This window comes from Mustela nigripes, chromosome 4, assembly GCF_022355385.1.
Source record: "Mustela nigripes isolate SB6536 chromosome 4, MUSNIG.SB6536, whole genome shotgun sequence".
Taxonomy (NCBI): Eukaryota; Metazoa; Chordata; class Mammalia; order Carnivora; family Mustelidae; genus Mustela; species Mustela nigripes.
The window spans coordinates 181,639,367-181,661,399 of NC_081560.1; positions in this window are offsets into that span (position 1 = coordinate 181,639,367).

Below are 22,033 nucleotides of genomic sequence, written 5' to 3' on the forward strand. Positions count from 1 at the left end.
AGTAGGATAGCACATCCTTTTTCTCTTTTGATTTCTCTACTGGTATTTTTCTTTAAAATTTTTCCATGGTGAACTGGCTTTAGTTGTGTGAGCCAATAGATGAATAGATGAGAACAGCTAAACATATGTATTAGAGAAGAAGAGAAATAGCCTGATGGTACCTACGTTCATCTCCACCCAGCCCCCACTTCTTTTTCGGAGTGGATGCAGGAGGCTAGACTAAATGTCCCGCAGGGTGGCTGTCCCCCGAGGGTCAAAGTCCTGTGCTTGGAGGCCTCTGCATCTCTGCTGCTGGAGAAGGGACCCAGGGACACTCTGGCAACCACACCAGGCCTGGCTTGGACCCAGATCTGAAATGTCCCTCTCTCCTTCCTGCCTGCTTTATGGGGGACTCACACCCCATCACAGACGGCAGGCCAGATGGAGTGTAGGCAGGAAAGGGGCCCTGCCTCCCTCCATGGTAGGACTCCCAGCGAGTCAGCTGGATTGTAAATACACATGTGGCAGCTGGCGTCGGGCTCCACGAGCCTTAATATCCACCTGTGAGCTGCTTACTTCCAGAGCAAGGAGACTGCTCGGGGCTGACGTCAGGAAGCCCACTGTGCAGCTGTTCCCTTCCTCACCTGGTGACCTCAAAAAGCCATGCCGAGAAGCACCAGTGCCTGTCCTGTGAACAATATTTTTTAACTAAAAACAAAGTGGCCTCCAGAAGAGAGTGATGGAAAGAACAGGCAAATTGTTCCTACGCTATGCCTTGGAGCAGAAGCTGCTAATGAGTCTCATCCATCCACCTTCCAGATGCTTTAGCTGTCGGCGACTCTGCCCCAGAGAGACAGAGCCCACGCCATCCCCCTCTTAGGATGCCCATTCATTTACCTACAGCACCATCAAGCCCAACTCCCCAGATTACATTTCAAATGATGGAGTGTTCCAGAGTGCTCTCTGCAAACGAAACCAGCCTTTGTAAATGGGGGAGATGATTGCGGCTGGCATCACAGCTCTGAGGGCACATTCCTAAGATGCCAGGTTCTCTGGGTCTCACGCGGGAGGATGTCACGCTCCTCTGCTGCAGTCGGGCCTCTGACGGCTGGCAGCATGATTAATGGGAAGCGCTGATGAGAAGTGCCTTCTTCCAGAAGCACCAAGAACCCACGTCCCTCTGTCTTGGACTGATGTGCAAAGAAAGCAGCCCCTCACTTACTGTCTGTTCCTAGTTCAGCATCTTTGTGATCTCTCTGAATTGATTTCCTTTCACTGGAAACCCTCTTGCCTCTCTGATGAATCAATTTCAAGTCGATTTCTGTCCATACAACGTGCGCTACGATGGCCCACTATAGATCAGCAATGGCTTGGAGACTGGGCATCCTTATAGTTCTAAAACCATGTGGAGCAACTGCCTGGATTGTTGTCACCCAAAGTCCCCTAATAGCCACTTTGTTGAGAACACAATAAAGGAAATGAAAATTAACCCCATGTTAGGACAGCTGGTGTCTGCAAATTCAGTTTTGTTAAAAAGAAAGAAATGGATTCGTAACTGATTCCTGTCCAACAAGGGATTTAAAATTTATTTCTGGGATGCCTAAGGCTAGAACTTTTTGCAAATTCCAAAAGTAGGTTCTGACAATTATGTCACGAGCTCCACTCTCCACGCCATCCTGAGTTCACGGTAGAGGATAGTGACTGTTCTATGAATTGTGGTTCTATGGGATGGTTGGCATGTGTCTGTTTGCCCCACAAGTTGTTGACAGGACTCTGGGGTCAGGGGTTGAGGGGACAGCGAGAATCTGTGAGAAAGAATCAAGAGTCAACAAACCGCATGTTCACTAGAGTCCCACTGCTTTGGGCTACGGTCATCCCCATCCTGGGCAACGTTCCCCGTTCCCACATCTTTCACATAACTCCTCCCCTCCCTTGACCACCATATATTTAGCATTGTCTCTTGGGTGTCCTTGAATCTCTACCAGCCCAGCCCAACTTGACTGGACAAGTACCAAATTATAGGTGTTCAATCTATGCCCATCAAAATTACATGGGCAATTAATATGTTCAGGCATAGTTTTTTTTTTAATTTTTTTTATTAACATATAATGTATTATTTGCCCCAGGGGTACAGGACTGTGAATCGTCAGACTTACACACTTCACAGCACTCACCAGAGCACATACCCTCCGCAATGTCCATAACCCCACCCCCCTTCTCCCAACCCCCCTCCCCCCAGCAACCCTCAGTTTGTTTTGTGAGATTAAGAGTCTCTTATGGTTTGTTTCTCTCCCCATCCCATCTTGTTCAATTTTCTTTCCCTACCCCCCAACCCCCCACATTGCCTCTCAAATTCTTCATATCAGGGAGACCATATAATAATTGTCTTTCTCTGATTGACTTATTTCGCTCAGCATGATACCCTCTAGTTCCATCCATGTTGTGGCAAATGGCAAGATTTCATTTCTTTTGATGGCTGTTCAGGCATAGTTTTGAGCCTAGTTGGGCCCTAGTATGATTCGCTTATGGCTATACCAATCCATACTGCCGATCAAGCCATTTCTTCTAAAGGCACAGCTCCTACAACCAGAGAAAACTTGATGGCTCACAGCTGTCTGGGAAGGCCTATCATTCCCACAATTCTGATGGACCCACCGGCCACAGATAAGCCATTTTGGAATACAGATGGTGGTGATGAACATCCCCTCCTGGGTGAGAAGCATCCAGTCAAGCCTATCACTTGGTCTGATTAAGACAGTGGGGGAAAGAACACATTGAACCTGTCCTGGACATCAGGGATGAGCTTGTAAGGTCAGGAAAACTAGGAGAATGTTAAGGAAGTACTGGAAATGCTGGGCTGCCAGGGTCCCTTGCTGTTTGTGTACTGGCTACCCAGAAGCATTAAGAGTACAGGATGCTTCTTAAGCAACTGGAGTAGCAGAAACCATTTCTTGCCCATCCTCTGCTAAGGAGATGTTCTCCAGCTATAAAAGATAATTGAATTAATTTTTCCATTTGGGGGTAGGAAACAGGAGAGGGAGTGAGAAACAATCAGGATATAACCTACTAGACTCTGCAAATGTTTTCATGAAATTATTTCCATCTTGCATAGATTCTGACCAAAGGAAATATGTATTTGCCCTTAATTTGTCCAATGAGAAGATATATCTGTGGAGAAGTCTTTAAAACTGGCTGAATTGAGTTGCCAGAGGATGATTTTAACAAAGCAGTATAATCATCATTACCATCATAATTTTCCCTTTAGTACCTCAAAGATCGATGCCAAAATGAGCTGATAAATGCAGAAAGCTTTATTACGCTCTATATAGCATATCAATGCAAACCTTATCATTATGCCAGAGTCATACTGCCTTCTTCAGTGTGCTTCTGTGTCTACTAAGGAACTAAAAAGAGGTTTTTTTGTTTTTTGAGAAAATACGCAGGCGTTTCCACAGTGCTAGCTTATATTTGAGTGTGGGTGTCCTGAAACATAGAGCCTTATTCTTATGACAGGACTCCAGCCATCATTTCCAGCCGCTGCCCCACAGGTAGAAAATCACAGGGCCCTGCCTTCTGTATTTGGGTTTAATGAATGGCTCACATGGTCCCTTAAAGCTAGAGTTTTCAACCAGGAACGAATTGCCCCCAAGAGATACTGGGCAATATCTGGGGACATTTTTTGGTGGTCTCAGCTAGAGGGGGCTTGTGCTTCTGGCATCTAGTGTGTAAGCATCCTGCAACACATAGGACAGCCCTCCACAACAAAGAATGATCTGGCCCAATATGTTAGTTGGGCCACGATGGAGAATTCCTGCCTCAAATGACATGAACCTCTCTTCCCAAACAGTCCTGGCCTCCCAGAGAGCAGTAGGGCAGGAAGATCTAAGCCCTTGGAGCAGGTACTTGTTGGGTTGTGACCAAGTCAGAGCACAGAACCGCGTTGTGGGGAAACAAGCGTGAAGATTGATAAGAACCTTTAGCTGGACAGGTGTGGCAAGCCAGCCAGCAGGCAATGAGGAGACACAGAGATTGTCTAAGAGAGATGTCACTCTGGAGGAAAAAGTCTGAACAAGAGGCATGTTGCTGACCAGAAGGCAGACTGCCTTCTCTCTTCCAGAAGGAACAGGGTTCACTGGCCTGGGAGCATAATTGTTAGTATGCGGCACAAAAAGGCAGGCAGTAAGAGGTCAAAAAATCAAAACAGGGCAGAGATTGGGTATTCCCTTTTCATGGAGTATTTGCTGAATTAGTAGGAAGGAGTAAAGATGATTTTAAAGGACAAAAAACCATTTACAGGTTAGCAAATATTGTATTTTAGGGCTGAAAATATTCCTTCTAGGAGAACCTGTGAAGTTCATCTCAAGGGCAAAGCAGCAGACTTGGGGCAGCTGTAGAGACCTCTCCAGGCTGCCGAACAGCAGCCAAGTCTTGAGTAGAAGTCAGAATCAGCAGGGAGGAACTGAGCATGCTTGCCCATCACTGATCTGCAGATGAAGCCGGCCAATCTTTTGGACCTCAATATTCTTGTTTATCAGGTGGAGGTTGTCACACTAATTTGTTTCAGGAAACTTGTTGTGAGCATTGACATTATTCAAGGAGGTCATGAAAGATGCATTAACAAGCAGGATTTCATCCCTGTGCATACGAGACTCAAGACTACATGATCTTGAAGTTTCCAGTTCTTGCAAGTCCTCAGAGAGGTAAAATTCCAGTTATGCTTCCATGGTGGAAACACTCTAAGCAATTTAGCATTCCTCAGGGGAGATCTTTAATCCTTAAGAAATTGGGAATCTGGGACTTAGAAAAGGGGGCAAGAAATGGCAATCCAAATCCAACAGTAATAGAGTATGAAATGACCAATGTCATGAAAACATCTTTTGGGTCCAGATAAACTTTGTTTTTTAATATAAGAATCTCACTGAATCAAGAAAATGCTAATGAAAGCAAAGACAGTGTATGTTAAACTGGGGGAGAAACTTCTAATTATACAGAGAATGTGTGAAAGAATCACTCTAGGAGAAGAGAAAGCAAATAAACAGGACTGTTTTGCTGCACGAGGAATATGCTGGTGCTCTGCAGACTGGTACCAGGGCCGGGAGCCCCTCAGTGACATTTTCAAGTAAGTTACCAGAAGGTCTGTGCAATTGCCACATGGCTTCAGGGGACTGGCCTACAAGTACACTCCATCTGTCCAAGGAAAAGGACTTAACTTGTGTCTTTGAGGGTGCCCTCTGAACTGTAAAGCCCCAGTACCCTCCAACATCACCCAAAGCCTGGAAGCCAATGTCCATGAACAAGGAAATGACCATCTGCCGGAAGAGAACCATGAATGAGGCCGGACATTCCCATTTCTGGGAAAGTGGGAGCGAATCCCAAGTGGTCCAGGAGACCCACAGTCGCTACACTTTATGGTCCTCCCAATGCTCAACGTTAAGTTGATGGGTTTTCCATTCCAGTGAGAGACAAATTGAAATAGTAAACTGTGGCTACTGTATAGCTCTCAGGGAAGTTTCCCTAGGACTTGTGTGCACCTTGCCCTGAAGTATGACTTTCTCATCTCAGCACCGAATGGAACACATGGTGCTTGCAAAGCCCTTAGGAGAAATCTTTGCCCTAAAGTTATGCTGGGAAAGAAGGAGCAGGACATGTTCTTTAACCATCTCAGATGGGGTAATAGAGCTGTCCTTTGTGCCATGCTGTTCAGTAGCACCTATACAACCCTCTGTCTGCCCCCTAAAATAATGAGTGAGGCCAGTTCTACTGAGACATGGGAAAAAATCTTCCTATCAGAGGGCTGAAACCGTGTGAATATCTCTAGTGATTGTATTCAGGTGTTTTTGTTAAGAAAAAAAGGGAGGACAACAGAAAAATCCTTTGGCAATTCTGTAGGTCTCCTGGTGTCATGGAGTTTCCTTCTCTTTGCTTGTTTCAAAAGACAACAGTTAAGTTCAAACCAAAGAAAGAAGTTTGATACGATAAATTAAGAGTTCATTTAGGCTGGAATTTCCAAAGCCCAGGGTCAGGGTTTTAACATCCCCAAGTCTCCACCCCTCTATCACGCACGTCTCTGTGTCTGCACATAGAAGATGCAGAATGCATGGAGGTTTTTTGTTTGTTTTGTTTTTAAGTAATAGGAAATGGTAGAGAAAGTGGTGGGAGCCTGTGGAGAAAGTAATCATCTCATCCAAATTAGGGTTGTAGGAAAAGGCCATGAGAGAAGGTGTAGTGTTATATTTGGAGGGCTCCAAGGCTCCAGAAAGGACCTAAAATAAAAAGATTGAGGAGCACATTGTCATGATTTTTGAGAACAATTTATCAGGAGAGATGATTTCTTTCAATTGTTAACTTTGATATATCCATGTGTATTTCTTCTCCCAATTGAAGTAACACTAAATGACTTCAAGATCCTTTATAACTTGGATTTTATGGTTCTTCAAGGTCTAATAATTAATACGATGTTTACAGTGACGTTTAATGAAGCCAAATACATTTTAAAAAATCCCATCTATAGTGTGTCTAGATGGTTCAGTCACTTAAGTGCCTTCAGCACAGGTCATGATCCCAGGGTCCTGGGATCAAGTCTTGCCTTGGGCTCCCTACTCAGTGGGAAGCTGCTTCTCCCACTCCTTTTACTCTTATCCTGGCTTGTGCTCTTCCTCACTCTCTCTCTCTCAAATAAATAAATAAAATCTTGATTTTATTTATTTTTTTATTATGTTGAATTAGTCACTGTATAGTCGTCATTAGTTTTTGATGTAGTGTTCAATGATTAGTTACATACGACACCCAGTGCTCATCACATCATGTGTCCTCCATAATACCCATCACCCTGTTAGCCCCTCCCTCCTCCCTTCTCTCTGAAACCCTGTTTGTTTCTTGGGGTCCATAGTCTCTCATGGTTCATCTCCCCCTCTAGTTTCTCCCCCTTCAGATTGGCCTCCCATCCTCTATGGTCCTCCATGCTATTGCTTATGTTCCACATATGAGTGAAACCATATGATAAGTGACTTTCTCTGCTTGACTTACTTCACTTAGTATAATACCCTCCAGTCAATGCAAATGGTGGGTGTTCATCATTTCTGATGACTGAGTAATATTCCTTTGTATCTATGGACCACATCTTCTTTATCCATTCATCTGTTGAAGGACATCTGCATTCTTTCCACAGTTTGGCTATTATGGACATTGCTGCTATGAACATTGGGGTACAGGTGCCCCTTCTTTTCACTGTATCTGTAACTTTAGGGTAAATACCCAGTAGTGCAATTTCTGGTTCATATGGTAGCTCTATTAACATTTTGAGGATCCTCCATACTGTTTTCCAGAGTGGCTGTACCAGCTGGCATTCCTACCACGTGTAAGAGGGCTCCCCTTTTTCCACATCTTTACCAACATTTGTTTTTTCCTGTTTTGTTAATTTTTGCCATTCTAACTGGCGTAAGGTGATATCTTGTTGTGGTTTTGATTTGTATTTCCCTGATGGCTAATGATGTTGAGCATTTTTTTCATGGGTCTGTTAGCCATTTGTATGTCTTCTTTGGAGAAGTGTCTCTTCATATCATCTGCCCATTTTTTAACTGGGTTATTTGTTTTTTGTGGGTTGGGTTTGAGAAGTTCTTTATAGATCCTGGATATCAGCCCTTTATCTGTAATGTCATTTACAAATATCTTCCCCCATTCCATGGGCTGCCTCTTAGTTTTGTTGACTGTTTCCTTTGCTGTGCAGAAGGCTTTTACCTTGATAAAATCCCAAAAGTTCATTTTTGCTTTTGTTTCCCTTACCTTTGGAGACATGCTTTGAAAGAAGTTACTGTGGATGATGTCAAAGAGGTTACTGCCTATGTTCTCCTCTAGGATTTTGATGGATTCCTGCCTCACACTGAGATCTTTCATTCCTTTTGAGTTTATCTTTGTGTATGGTGTAAGGGAACAGTCCAGTTTCATTCCTCAATATCATAAAAACCATCAATAAAAAAATCTGTAAAAAGCCCACAGCAAATATCAGTATGAATGGGGAGAAGTTGACATCTTTTCCCTTAAGGTCAGGAACATTACAGGGATGCCTACTCTCACCACTGTTGTTCAACATAGTGCTGGAAGTCCTAGCCTCAGCAATCAGACAACAACAACAACAACAAAATAATAAAAGACATCCAAATTGGCAAAGAAGAAGTCAAACTCTTTCTTTTCGCAGATGACATAATATTTTATGTGAAAAACTGAAAAGACTCAACCCCCAAGTTACTAGAACTCACACAGCAATTCAGCAATGTGGCAGGATACAAAATCAATGCACAGAAATCAGTTGCTTTTCTATACATTAACAATATAACTGTAGAAAGAGAAATTAAGGAGTTGATCCCATTCATAATAGCAACAAAAACCATAAGATACCTAGGAGTAAACCTAACCAAAGAGGTAAAGCATCTATACTCTAGAAACTACAGAACACTTATGGAAGAAGTTGAAGATGACACAAAAAGATGGAAAAACATGCCATGCTCATGGATTGGAGGAATAAACATTGTTAAAATGTCAATCCTGCCCAAAGCAATTTACACTTTCAGTGCAATCCCTATTAAAATACCAATGGCATTTTTCAAAGTGCTGGAACAAACAATTCTAAAATTTGTATGGAGCCAGAAAAGACCCCAAAATGCCAAGGGAATGATGAAAAAGAAAAACAAAGCTGAAGGCATCATGTTGCCTGATTTCATGCTATATTACAAAGCTGTGATCATTAAGACAGCATGATACAGGCACAAAAACAGACACATAGACCAATGGAACTGAATAGAAAGCCCAGATGTGAGCCCTCAACTCTATGGCAAACTAATCTTTGACCAAGCAGGAAAAAATACACAGTGGAATAAACAAAATCTTTAAAAAAAAAAACTCCATCTTGGGGCGACTGGGTGGCTTAGTGGTTTAAAGCCTCTGCCTTTGGCTCAGGTCATAATCCCAGGGTCCTGGGATCGAGCCCCACATCAGGCTCTCTGCTCAACAAGGAGTCTCTCTGCCTGCCTCTCTGCCTACTTGTGATCTCTGTCAAATAAATAAATAAAATCTTTAAAAAAATTTAAAAATTCCATCTACAAATGAATTACATACATATTAAAACAAATCCCAAGATAGCCGGCTTAAACTCAATAGTATCAATAATTACATTAAATGCAAATGAACTAAACTCGGTAAAGAGCAGAAATTGTCAAATGGATTAAAAAATGAAAGACTCAGTTACATGTTGTTTATAAGAAACACATTTCAATTCCTTTTAAAATTTGGAAAAATATATTATGCAAACAATAAGCCCAAGAAAGCTGGTGTGGTTGTTAATATTAGATTAAACAAACTTTGAGAAGAAGAATATTAGCAGATATAAAAGGACATTTTTTTTCTGATAAGAGGATCAATTCATCAAGATCAAATGGAACTTTTCAGTGAAGCAAGATGACAGAGTGAACTTTTCAATAAACTCCAAAGCAAAGAGCATTTTAAGCACAAGACACTAGGATAAATCCATATTCAGTTGCTTAATCTTGAGAGTGAATTTTCCCTGTCTGCAATACTCCTATGACCAGACAAGATGTTGTCTTGGTAACAAGAAACTGTCTTCCAACAAAAGAATACAAATGAGCTAAAAACTGGTTTTAGCTCACTCCACTATGAATATGACTCCTATGGCAGAGAAGTAATTCAAATAAATGGATTGCTGCTCACCTCGGAAGGGGGACTTTGGAATTACTCTGTGTGTGTGTGTGTGTGTGTGTGTGTGTGTGTGTGTTTCCCCAAGTCCTGCCTACAGGAGCAGAAAGTGCTAGAGAGAAAGGATCTCCTCTCTCTGACCCAAATTTGGAGGTGAGATTGTTAAGGGGAATGTATTACAAGGAATTGCCCCATTCCAGCCTAATTGGTAAGATCTTCTGGAGGACTGATAAAGACTCTAATCCATAAAAGAGTGAATGAAATTGTATAAAACAACAATAACATCCCAGGAAAGCTAACGTAGAAAGGAAGCTGGCTGGGGCGGAGTCTAACAGACCCACATGGAAATGCAGAGCAGGTGAGAGCTGGCTGGTAGAGAACACCGAAGCAGAGGGAGAGATGTAACCCAAGAGCCAAGGAGGAAGAGGAGAAACAGAGTAGAAGTGTCAGAAAGTGGGAGGGGCTCTGGGAGAGAAAGCTAGTGGTCAAGTTGGGCAGGAGAGTAGGTGACAAGTCTGGTGCACCTACAGGAGACCCCCAAGCTTGGATCAGCCCAGGACTGATGAGAATGGGGACCAGTACCACCCAGGGGAAAGAAAACTGACGCAGACATACAGCTAAACCCCAGGTTTTGCCAGGGATCTGGGTTTTCTGCAGCTCCTGTAACAAAAGACCACAAACAGGGTGCCTTAAAACAACATTTACCGCTCAAAGTTCTGGAAGGCAAGAAGTCCCGAAGCAAGGTGTCTATAGGACTTGCTGCTTCACAGACCCTGCTAACCTCTGGAGACCGTTAGCAATCCTTTGTGGTCCTTTGGCTTACAGATCATGATTCCAGTCTCCACCTGCCACAGCAGTACCCCCCTGGCTCTGCAGCTCAAGGGTGACTTTCCTTTCTCTAAAAAGACCTCATTGGCTAGATTTAGGGTCATCCTAAATATAGGATGATCTCAAGATCCTTAATTATATCTGCAAACACCCTTATTCCTAATAAGGTAATAGTGCAGCATTCCAGGTGAACATGAATTTGGTGGAGGAGCCACAAATCAACCCACTACACCAGGTACAAGGAGCTGATCCAGATTACATCATACTCTAGACCAGCACTTCTCAAACTTTAATGTGCCTGTGATCACCTGGGGATGTTGTTAAGGTGCCCTTTCTGATGGGGTAGTGCTGGGGTGTAGGTGAAAAGCTGCACTTGTATAAGATCCCAAGTGATGTCGCTGCTGATCTGGACCATTCTGAAGGTCAAAGCCTCAGTGTGTATTTTGAAATGTGTGCAATTAGTTGGCCAGGCTTAACCTAACTCCCCATAAAGCTGGTTATGGCCCTGAATTGTTTGGGAAAATAAGCTTTCAAGTGCTTTTGATTGAAAAGTAAGAAAGAGGGGTGCCTGGGCCGCTCAGTTGGTTAAGCATCTGCCTTTGGCTATGGTAGTAATCCCAAGGTCCTGGGATCGAGCCCCACAACAGGCTCCCTCCTCTGGGAGGAGTCTATTTATCGCTCTCCCTCTGCCTTCTCCCCCGACCATTTGTGCTCTCTCTCTCTCTCACATGCTCTCTCTCTCTCAAATAAGTAAAATCTTTAAAAAACTAAGAAATGAACAGAAATCTGGGTGTAAACAAACTGGAGGACATCAAGCTGGGGGAAGGCTATGTGATTTGTGCTGTGCCCCTCAACCTTCGTGAAAGTTACTAGACCAGCACAATGCATCGTGCAAGTGAGACTTTTATGGGAACCTTGAAGGCATGAAGCTTAGAGTCCGGGTGGGCTTGAGAAGGGGCAAATGGCCATGGGGCAGAAGTCCCTGAGAATTCACAAAAATTGAGAGAGGGGTGGTATCGGGGTTCATAAGAGTTGTGAAACTGAGGGTGTGAAACAAGTAGACAAAATACTTGAGAGGGACGATGCCAGCTCATATGTAGATGATGACTGCTAAGGTCCCACAGAAATGGCCTTCTGTGGAAACTCTACCACTAGTTTTGTCATGGGATCATCTGAAAAGGGGAAGCCTGGGAAAAAAAACAAAAAATACAACACCCCCCCCCCCAATAAGATTTTAAAATAGCCAGCTACAAGCAGTGGTGGACAGGATGGCCTGGGTCTCAATACTTTGAAGTCAGTGTCCTGCCTCATTAGTCGGGAGGCGCTTGCAGCCACCCGGCTCACTTTTAGACTTGGTTCAAGAGGAATCTTGCAAAATAAACTCCTTTTGTTAAACACTTTTTAGAGAGGGCTGTGGGCGGGGAAACGAGAGTTGGTGATTAGGAAGGGACTAGTGAATGCCTTCTTTGGCTCTGACACTGACTACACCTGACCACCATGATCCCAGAAAACGGCAGTGCTTAAGAAATCTCCTCCCCCTCCTTTGTGTTCTGGAACAGGCTAACTGCACAGAAACTTCCCTCTCCATAGGGCTTAGATCCAAGTCACAGCTGATCCCCTTGTTGAGGGCTTCTGAAATGGTCCCTCCTGGGGGATAGGCTCACCTCTGATCTACTGCCCCACTGCCCCACACCTGCTTCTTTCTAGACTTGCTTACTCCTCCCTAGAAGATTAAAAAAAAAACCCTTTTCTGGCTGACCTCTGAGATGCCTGTAGATCTCCTGGTCAGAGGTCTCACTATTGCAATAGCTCCCTTCTGCACCAGCACCCCTGCCCTTTGCAATAATGTCTTTGAATTAAGTCTCTCCTTGCCTAAGTCCGGATTTTTTTATTTGGCAGTGAGAAAAATGAAGAGAAAAACTTGAATCTGGGCCACTGTTTGTTTCTGACTCTGAGTTGTGAAGTCAGCCCAAGCTTTCTCACCCAGGTTCTTGAAACAGTCCTATGATCCCACTCCATGAGTCTTCTTAGGGTGGGGGCAGCACAGTCAAGAGAGAATCAGGCTGGAAGACAGATCCCTGGTCTCTAGTCCCACCTAGTCCAGTTACAATGGGAGCTATTGGGCTCCTGGACCTCAGCACAAGGGTATTGAGTCTTATTTCAGTTCTTTTTTTTTTAAGATTTTATTTCAGAGATAGAGAGAGAGTGTGTGTGGGAGGAGGGACTGAGGGAGAGGTACAAGCAGACTCCCTACTGAGTGCAGAGCTTGGTGCTGGTCTTGATCCCAGAACCCTGAGACCATGACCTGTGCCAAAATCAAGAGTCAGCATTAACCATCAGAGCCACCAGGTGCCATTTTATTTCAGTTCTAGTGGCTGCAACTTTGTGATTGGTTAGACTTCCAGCCTTTAACATCCTGAATTCTAATAGCGTTTTTTTTTTTTTTCTCCCTAACTTTCAACTAGGTTCGTATCGATCGATAACTGTTGATTTTAAATGTTCCACCTACGGTAGGGCGCATGTGTGTCCGTGCTTCCGAGGGCGGATGTGAGGTTCTCAGGAGGCTGGCGATGTCTACGGTGTTCTGGACACCTCAGTTGATTTTCTCTCTTCTTGTCACTGGCATCAGCTCAATCGATTTGCTCTTCTTCGGCACCTTCACTTTGGTGATCAATAGTGTCTGCCCAAGTGCGTGCGGAAGTGTACGCCATTGATATGGATCTGTCTTGAACTTACCTGATTGTCCCTGTGCATGGACAGAAACCCTGTGCTTGGTCTCAGCAATGTTCACTTAGTGGTGACACATTTTAGGAAAAGATCACAGCGAAAGCCCCAGAGACAAAATGACTGTGTCACCTTGTTTTGTTTTGTTTTTAAACGTAGGCTTTCAAATTTTATTTATGTTATTTATTTTTTAGCAAAGGAAACTTCTGTCATACAAAATCATGTCAATAACCCTCTGAACTGCAGAACACAGAACAGTGGAGCTTCTTTGGAACAACAGGGTTGTAGGGGGCCAGAAATCTACCCTGGTTTTCCCTCTGATGCCCTCTGGGGCTCCTGAGGGGTCACCAAATAGTGTGAACCTCACACGTCTAGGCCGGTACTCATTTTCTACCCCCAACAGTTCTCAAATTACGTTTATGTATTTTTTTAGCTTTTTTTTTTTTTTTGAAGTTTTAATTTTAATTCTAGTTAGTTAACATACAGTGTTAGTTTCAGGTTAATTTCAAGTTGGACAGTCATCCCTTCTGTTGGCAGAGAAGGTAAGGCTCAGAGCAAGTGTCTTGCTTATGACCAGGTAGCTGGTTAAAAGGGAGATGAGGTCCTGAGCCTTACATCTTCCTCACATGGGTCACCCCCCTCCCTCCAGGAGGCTGCCACTTCATCTTCTTCACAGGGTCCCTAGACCTGCCCTGGAAACCACTGTGTGCTCTAGGCACATCTTCCTTTTTTGGGGTCCCAACCCAACAGGCTTTTGGACTGTATTATTCTGAAAGAAAGATATGAAGATGAGAAGGGAAGGAAGCACCATTTCTGAAAAGGTGCCGCAACACTAAAAATTCAGCCCTCCATGACCCTCTAACTTTTTAAAAAATGCAACTTACAGAAATATGATAGTGATGTTTGCTGTTTGCTGATTGGCGATATACATTCTTTATTTTAGCATTGGACTTCAGTCAGTTTTAAAATTGGATTTTTGCTTCCAAGAAAACCAATCCTATTTCAAAATTCTCAGGATCTCTCTGAAAAATACCAGAACATAAGAATTTGAATAAAAATTGAAGCTCCAAATTACATCATTAGGCATATACCCCTGCAGGCAAGCATTACGTGGTGGCAAGACATACATCACTGCCAGGAGGCTATGAAGTAAAGAAGAGGCAAAAATTTTGCAGCCTGGTGGAGGAAAGAAATCTATCGGGCTGATTTAGTACTGTCCCCAAGAGAGACTAGAAGTCCTAAATATTTAAGCTTATTGTATTTAGCTTGAATGTGCCAGTTTTCATAAGATGGTCATGTGTAAGATTCACATCTGCTCCCAAACCGCAGGATGCAGAAGCAACAGCTTCCCCACGAGTTCCCTGGCATTTCCGATGTCCTGTGTAGGTACGTTAGGACCCTGTGACTAAGTTTGGCCAATGGGCCCTAGGAGGAAATGGCATGTGTCCCTTCCAGTCCGAGGCACTGAAGAGTGAGGATAAGTCTCGGTGTCCTCTTCCTTGGGCACTCTGGAAGCTCTTCAGGAGGATGGGGCATCATAAGATGTAAAGAGAGGTAAAGTGCCTCTTTCATAACATGATATCAAGGGTACAATCTACCAACATGACTTATCACTGTTGACAATGAACTTGATCGCCTGGCTGAGGAAATGTTTATCAGGGTCCTCCACTGTGAGGTTACTCTCCTCTCTTTCCACACCTTGTGAAGAATTATGTTCCCTGAAGCTTGAGTAACTACATAAATTATCCAAAATTCTCCTACATGGGAGATGTGGCTATTCCCTCCTATTTGTCTATTTATTCAACCATTTATATCAGTATCGACTCATGGGTATTTATTTTATGCTTTGGGTTACAATCTGGTATTCCTTTATTCTGATGTTCACATCATTCTACACTGGTCATTGAAAGCTCTTTCACTGGTCCTGGTGTCCCTTTGACATCATTGTGTTTTTTGTTTTTTGGGTTGTTGTTTTTTGTTTGTTTGTTTGTTTTAGCCCTTCCTTACATTTTGACATTACAGGATGCTCCAGGCTCCTCTTGTATATTTGCCTCAGCACTAGAATCAGCATTTCTTCAAGGACCCCTTAGTTCCTTTCATTATAGAATGGTATTAGAAACCAAAGTCTGGGAGCCAGGTGTGCTTGTTGCTGCTGAGGTTCAATTGCTTCTAAGTTCTCTTAGCTGGCAGAGCAAGGAAATAAGCATGTTTATGTAACACATGCATGTACGTTTACCTATCAACACTGCTATACGTAATGCTTCTGTAGTTTTAATTTTTGTTTTTCTAAATAGAACTTATTAGGGTACCTGGGTAGCTCAGTTGGTTAGGTGTCTGCTTTCAGCTCGGGTCATGATCCCGGGGTCCTGGGATTAATCCCCTCATCAGGCTCCCTCCTCGGTGGGGAGTCTGCTTGTCCTTCTCCCTCTGCCTCTCCCCACCCCCACTTGTGCTCTCTCAAATAAATAAATAAATAAATCTTCAAAAAAATAACTTACTGATTTTAAAATTTTCTTGGTTTTTAATAATATCTCTGTATAGGAATATGAAATTCCCTGAGCGCAATCACTTTATCCTACAAATTTTATATGCATTTTTAATTATTATACAATCTGAAATATTTTGTAATTTTCATTGGGATTTCTTCTTTCATCTGTGGGTTATTGAGAAGAGTACTTTAAAATTTTCAAACATGACCATTTTGTAGTTATCTATTTGATAACTGATTTGTAGATTTGTATCTTAATTGTACTCTGATCAGAGAGCATAGTATATGATTGAAACTGTTTGAAATTGGTGGGTACTTGAGTAATGGTGTAGCTTAGTAGCAATTTTTAGAAATGTTCTGTGTGTGTTTGAAAGAATATACATTCTTCAATTTTTCCATGTGATCTTCTAAATGTGTACATTCATCTTGTTTTCTGATGAAGTTACAAAGTCTTCCAAATCTTTACTGAATTTTTGTCTGCTTGTTCTATCAGTAACCAAAAGGGTTATATTAATTTCTCCCCTGGAATTGTGGATTTATCTTTCATTCTGATGCCCTATCAAAGTTTGCTCTATATTTTATGAGTTTATCCTATTAGGTACAAGCAAATTATTAAAGTTAGATCTTCCTGATGACTTGAAGAAGAATATTATGAAATGTCTCCCTTTATCATTGTGACTTTTTTTGCTTTCAAGTATGCCATATCTGATATGAATACAGCTTTTTATTTTTGTAGTGTTTGAATGTACATCTTTCAAAAACTACATCTTTTACTTTCATCCTTTTCGGAAACCAATAATTTACGCTTGTCCCTCATCATTGGCTTTTCTTCCTGTCTAGTCTGACAGACTTTCTCTTTTAATTAGGTCATTTGATCCCCTTCTATTTAATAGTACTTACAAATAAATTTGCTTTTTTAAAAAGATATTTAGTTATTTATTTATTTGACAGAGACAGAGAGATCACAAGTAGTCAGGCAGGCAGAGAGAGAGGAGGAAGCAGGCTCCCTGCTGAGCAGAGAGCCCGATGCGGGGCTCCATCCCAGGACCCTGAGATCATGACCTGAGCTGAAGGCAGAGGATTTAACCCACTGAGCCACCCAGGTGCCCCCAGATATATTCGGGTTTAAGTCTACCATCGTATTCAGTGTGATTTGTCCCATCTGTTTCATGCTCTCTTTTCTCACTTTTCTTTCTTTTGGATTGATTAAGAGTTTTTTATTGTTCCATTTTCCCTTCTGTTAGCTTGCCAGTTATATACTTGTGAACAATTATTTTAAAGGATACCCTAGAGAAGTAGCCTTCAAATGATGGCCCATGGGCAAAATCCAGCCCATTGTTTTTGCACAACCTGTGAGTAAGAAGAGTAACATTCATGACATGGAAAAATTAAATGAAATTCTCATTTATTGACTCTAAATAAAATTCTATTGGAACACTCACTCATTCAGGTATTTTCTATGCCCCCTTTCCCACCACAGTGGTAGAGTGAGTCATTGTGACAGAGACCATGAGTGGGGCTCTCAGAGTTTCACAATGTCTATAACATATTTACCATCTGGCTGCTTATAGGAAAACTTAGTCAAACTGTGCTCTAGACATTTCAACATATACCTTTAACCTAAAGTCTTGTACTGTTTAGTCTTTTATGTCATTGTTGGCATATATTTTAACTTCATTTCAAATCCCTCAAAATATTATCTTGCTTTATAAAATTAGTATTTATTTAGTATTATTAGTATTGATTTAGTATTTATTTAAATCTGCCTACATATTTACCTCTTCCTCCGTACTTCCTTCTTTTATGCTTCTTTTGACCTTCCATTGGCGGTCACTGTCCTTTTCGGTGGAGACCTGCTGACAAATTCTTTCAGGTTTTGCTTGTTTAAAAATGTCTTTATGGGGCACTTGGATGGCTTAGTCTGTTGAGCATCTGCCTTCAGCTCAGGTCAAGATCTCCGGGTTCTAGAATGGAGCCCCACATCGGCTCCCTGCTTAGGGAGGGAGTGTGCTTCTCCTTCTCCCTCTGTGCTCTCTCTCTCTTTTACAAATAAATTTTTAAAAAATCTTTTTAAAAATGTCTTTATATTATTTTTATTCTTGAAATATATTTTCCCTACATATCGAATTCTAAGGTGAAATTCATTTTTTTCAGTGCATAAATATATCATTCTTGAGTACTCCACTGTCATATGCAGAGCGAGGGGGAGGAGCAGACACCCTGCTGAGCAGGGAGCCCAATGTGGGGCTCAATCCCAGGACCCAGAGATCATGACCTGAGCCAAAGGCATATGCTTAATCATCTGGGCCGCCCAGATGCCCCTGCCTTCAAGTAGGTTTTCAAAAGTACTTTGTCCAACTTTTTAAAATTGTTCTCAGCAAGAGAGTTGTCTCATTTACTTTGGCTGTTATTAGTGGAAATGGAAGTTTGGTGTTTCTCTTTTGATTTCTGTGTATGAGATATTGTACGAGCAGGTAAAATCCCCTATTATCCTGCCTTTAAGCTTTTTAATCGGTTAGACTGAAAACAATCCAAAGCTTTCAAGGGAAGCATTTAAGTTTTCATCATCTTTTGTAACTATTTCATCTTTACAAATCAAGGATTTGCAAACCAAAGCAGAATATAAATGGTTGTATGATGAAATTCCTATGGGACGACACAAATCCTCATTTCAGACATTTTTATTAATCAAAAGTTCTTTTTATTATCATTGACAGTCTTAGTAATAAATAATGTCACAAGTTTGAATGCATGAAATAATATATACCAATAAGACTCCAATTTGTTTTTTGAGTTTCATTAGATTAATTTTGAAGATAGGATTTCCATGCTCAGATGTTTGAAAACAAGAAACAAATCTAACCCACTAACTCGAGCCAAATAAAAAAATATATATTTTGGTTCTATGTGTTAGCACACTGAATAACCCACAAATATTATATTGGGAGATTTCCCAGGCCTTAACCCAAAGTAGAGACAGATGAGCATGTTAAGAGGATTCCTGAAACCATCCTGAAAAAGATAATTTGGGGCAGATTCAGCAATCCTCAAAGCAGAGGTTTTCAGCTGGTACCTTGTGAACCAGATATATTTGCCTTTTCATTGTATATTTAAGTCTTCTGCATTTGTTGCCAGCGTTTTTAAATTGGATGATTTTATATAGAACAGAACCCCTATTTCTGACTTCTTAGACAACTGGAAGAAATGCACTGGCACTTGTCACATGACAGTCTTGGGTTGGAGCTTAAGAGATGTTGTCACCTGTATTTGTTTCCTAGGACAGCCATCACACAGCTCCACACACTGGTTGGCTGAAACAAAAGAAATTTATTATCTCTGTTCTTAGAGGCTGGGAGTCTGAGATCAAGATATCAGCAGGATTGTTTCTTTCTGTTGACTGGAGGGAGAATCTGGTCCAGCCTTGCTTGATTTCTGGTGGTTTGTTAGAAATCGTTGGTGTTCCTTGGCTTGTAGACCCGTCACCCTGATCTCTGCCTTCATCCTCTCATGGCATTCTACCTCTGTGCCTATCTGTATCCAAATGTCCTCTCTTTATAAAGACATGTCATCTGGACTAGGGGCCCACCCTACCCTGGTAGAACCTCATCTTAACTGATTACATCAGCAACAACTCTGTTTCCAAGTAGATTGCATTCTCAGGTACTAGGGGTTAGGACTTCAACATGTGGATTTGGGGAGACATAATTCAACCCACCTTGGAGGGGCCATGCCTTCCTCTGTTCCCCACAGTTGCCATCTGATCTAGATATTCATTTCTGTTCTTACTTGGCCCATTAAGGTATTTAAATTTGTGGAACCTGGGGTGCCTGGATGGCTCAGTCATTAAGAGTCTGCCTTTGGCTCACATCCTGATCCCAGGGTCCTGGAATTGAGCTCAGCAGGAAGCCTGCTTCTCCCTCTCCCACTCTCCCTGCTTGTGTTCCCTCTCTCACTGTGTCTCTCTCTATCAAATAAACACATACAATATTTTAAAAATAATAAATAAGTGAGTAAATAAGTAAGTACATAAATTTCAGAAACTTGCCCTAAATCCCATGGGTTTAGGAGGCTGGCACTTGGCAGGTGGACTTAAATCTTAGGGCCTCATAGGATCGTGGGATGTCAGAGGTGGAAGGAAACCTAGAGTTTAACTAACCTCTTGCCCTATTGCAGAGGGTCAATCCACGCAAGGCTCCAAATGGCCTATTTGAAAATACTTTATAGAAAGGTTCCAAAAGTTCTTATTCTTTGCCTAAGATTTTTAAAAAATTCCTTCACATTTAATTTATTTGAGGAGGGAGGCATATCTGAGGTCCCCTTTCAGAACCATTATGTAGGAAATAAATCCCTTTCCTCTAAACTTTTCTCAGGAGCTGGTCCTATGGGATTTGGTTCATCTTACAGGGACTAAGTAGTATTTTTTGTTTGTTTGTTTATTGGAGTATTTGCAATGGATTTATTCTTTAGAAAGTAAAGAGGCTTTCCAAATAAATAGGGCCACTGTGTACAAATTAGCTCAGGAGAGGACGCTTCTCAATGGTTCAGCTGTTTCATAGGCCACTTAACATACAGCACGGGTAAACACGAATTCCCATCTACAAAGGGTTTTCTAAATTTATAGCTTCGTAACAGCCATTAATTTTGCTACCAGATGGGTCACAAGAGGCAAGCCGATAAATCTCTTCATCTGCAATGGATCATGTTTTCCCATATGCATGTTTATTTTCAGAATCTATGGGTATTTCCGCCAGAGCACAGCTGATCTCCCACAAAAACCAGGCTGCTGAGCAAGAAGGAATCCATAATACCCTGTGCCCACCTGCTCTCGATAAACTTGGACTCCTTGCATTTCAGAAGGGAAGCCAAGGAGTTCCTGATTTTGCATATCATCCCATATAACAAATTTTTATAAAAGTTGATGCACATAATACAGCTTGACTTAATGCATCAGTCAACAGTGACCAACCATTAAAAGCCATTAGGAAACTCCCCCCGCCCCCCCCAAGAAGCTTGCAGGTCATTTTTTCCCCCAGAACTACAACAAAGGAATTGAAGCATTTTTCATTACTAACTCATAATAGCCTAAATCAGCCCTTTAGGTATTTGCTGCCAATTTAGATCTGTTACAGAGTAAATATTAAATCACTTAATTTTCTACTCAACATATTCGTCACTGACTATAATTTGCCTGACATAAACTGAATGTAATTTCAAGTTTATGGTATAATCAATATAACAAGAAATAGAGGATATTTGCAAGAGACAGCAGAATTCATACAAATATTAATGTGCTGGTCCCTCCAGGTGTTTTGACATTTCTTATTAGGAAGCTCTCTTTTCTATGAAGAGTGAAAAAAAAAGTCTTAAGATTCAAATAGCATTTTATAGTTTGCCAAGAGCTCTCCTGACCTCTGTCTTATGTTTTTCAAAATGAATAGTAACTCAAAGAAATGGTCAAGGCAATTTCTGTTTTCTGAAAGACACTGATGCTTCAGAAAGCTAATGATTCGTCCAAGGGACACAGTCGAAGAGTGGAGCTGGGCTCAGGCGTGGGTTTTCTGCCCCTCAAGGACAGTGATCTTTCGTTCCTACTATGTTGCTTCTCAGAATATTGTGCTTCGATATTTCTTTACGCATTAGTTTTAAGAAGCCCCACTCCAGGGCACTGAAAACACCAGCACACCCTGTCATTGGATCCACAGTTCTAACATTCTGAGGCCATCAAGCATGTGCTGGGATTTACTTTATGGTAACTGTGTCATGCAGATAGATGCCTGAAAAATAATCTCCAAGTGTCCCTGGTTACCACTTGTGTGCACTTGCCCTTGGTCAAGGGGAAAGGGGGGCTTCGTGATGAATTCCAGGGGGAAAGAAGCTGCTCTTTCTTTATCAGGAGCTCAGAACACCTCCAAGTAGTCTTCATCCTCTCTGCACCTTTCTTCAGCAGCTTCCTCAAAGGGACAAATTAAATTCTTACAAGACCATCTTTTTTAAAATTTATTTTTATTTATTTTCAGCATAACAGTATTCATTGTTTTTGCACCACACCCAGTGCTCCATGCAATCCGTGCCCTCTCTAATACCCACCACCTGGTTCCCCCAAACTCCCACCCTCTGCCCCTTCAAAACCCTCAGGTTGTTTTTCAGAGTCCATAGTCTCTCATAGTTCACCTCCCCTTCCAATTTCCCTCAACTCCCTTCTCCTCTCCATCTCCCCTTGTCCTCCATGCTATTTGTTATGCTCCACAAATAAGTGAAACCGTGTGATAATTGACTTTCTCTGCTTGACTTATTTCACTCAGCATAATC